We start from the raw sequence: 2,186 nt of genomic DNA, 5'->3' as shown, positions 1-2,186 counted from the left end.
AATGCATCCACATCCACTACACCTGACCTCTTCCTCTTCTTATACGATCTGAGGTGTTTAGGAAAACTGTATTTCCAGCTCTGGGAACTAGATACACCTCGTACTCATCCTGAGTGCTCTGAGGTTCCAAGCACTGCTGAGAGAACATCATGTTCTTTGACCCAGTGAAAGAATCTTAGCTAGCTTAGGTTGCCTTTTCTTTTACTTTTTCTATAATTGACTGGATTTCGCTATTTCTAAATGTGATTGACTGGATTTCGCTGTTTCTAAATGTGATTTCTCTGCTATCAGACAACTCACCCCTTGCATGCAAATATGATTGCGATCGTCCTGGGAATTGCAACCAAGGATTATCACAGCCATCTTTAGCTAACTTTTCATTTTTTGCCTGCCATTTTGCCCTTTTCCCCACATACCCGGTTGCGCTGGTCGTGTGGTTGTGTTTGTTCTTAGCCTAAAGCTGCTTCTTCTCCTCACTCTTGTTTTTGAACTACTCTTAGTTCTTCATCAAAAACTTCCCAATCTTCTGCTTTCAAGTGCTTGTAGCTCTCGAAGGGCACCACCCCTTTGGCCAATAACTAATTAATAAGCTTTCTCTTAAAGCTTCGGTGAAGTTTCATGATCGCTTTCATTGCTATCTTGACCGCAACATTCCTTTGATGCTCACTCATGTTTTCAGAGTACTCTAGATACTTATTGACGACATTATCAAACAAGCCCATCTTTGCTTCGTCACTAACACTACTACAAAAAACTCCTTCACTGCCGGCCCTAAAGGGGTTTCATTACCGGTTTTGGAGCCAGCAGTGGGCAAAGGGCAGTGATAGTTCCCGACTATCATCGCAGATCTGGGGACCGTCAGTGAAGGGGTTATCACTATCGGCTGAAGGCTTTCAGCAGGCAGTGATAGTCGACTATCATTGCCGATTGAAGGCTTGAGCAGGTAGTGATAGTCGGACGCTGAATCGATCTTTTTGGGGCTGGAAAATTTGAAAAAAAAATATTTTTTGCACCCGAGGAACCGCTACGCCTGCACCATCGCAAGTCACAAGTCACACAATTTTTTGCATGAAATACACACTCGCGTGTGGTTCGTGGCACTCGAACTTGAAACTACTAAGCTCGCGCGATACTTCATTACCATTCCACCACATAAGTACTAGTGATACCATTAGCATATGCAATCATTTTAACATCTTTTGTCTAAAACTTCAAACGATTATTTGGATATCTAAATGATATCAAATGAAAAAGTTTTCAACTACAAAGTTGTAGATCTCATCAAGAGCTACAATTTTGATATAAAGTTTACCCATATCTGACTTCGTATGAAAAAATTATGAATTTTTAAAATAAGCTGTCATCCACAATCACTACCGGTTCGTGGCTAGAGCTAGCAGTGATAGTGGATTTTCACTGCTGGTTCTTTTTGAATGACCTTTTAGTGCCAGTCTATGATACGAACCGATAGTAATATTCCATCACTACCAGCTCGTAAGAAACTGGCAGTGATGAACCGGCATATAAACCTATTTCTGTAGTAGTGTAAGGTAATCAAACTTAGTCGTTATTGGCACGCTCTGCTCCTTCGATTCGACAGTAACGATTTCATGAGCGACTACCAAGCGATGCCGGCAAGCAGCTCGAATCACTAGGATCCAAGAAAATAGCATCATTCACCAAATTCAAGTGGTAGCACCATGGATCAAGGCTACAACCATGAAACAAGAGTAGCTCCTCCTGAGCCGCCAGGTACTCCATGTAAACCATCCCCTCCGTGTAGGCAAGAAGAAGGTGCAGTTCTTCTTGGAGCAGCCGTTGTCGACGCTAGTGAGGGCGAAGGCGCTTGCAGTGGTCATGTAACCCTGTAGTGCAACTTTTTTTCTTTTTACCCTTCGAAACCACTTGTTTCTACAATAGATTATCATTGATGGTTGGGACAAAAACAGTTTGTAATTACCTCGTTATCACTTATGCTCAATCACTGAGTATTCAAGAACTGCTTTGGGATATGTAGTTTTGAATGGCCTGGAATGACGGTTTTTGTAGTAGTTGATCCTTATGATAGGGAATCATGTTGTGAAATACTCCAACATCACTACAGTAGAACACAATATCAGTGACGGTTCAAAATCGCTATTAGTGGTGGGTTTTGAACCGTCACTGATTACTCGGCATCGATAGTC

This window comes from Phragmites australis, chromosome 8 (assembly GCF_958298935.1).
Source record: "Phragmites australis chromosome 8, lpPhrAust1.1, whole genome shotgun sequence".
NCBI lineage: Eukaryota > Viridiplantae > Streptophyta > Magnoliopsida > Poales > Poaceae > Phragmites > Phragmites australis.
Note: the sequence above shows the minus strand (reverse complement) of the source record.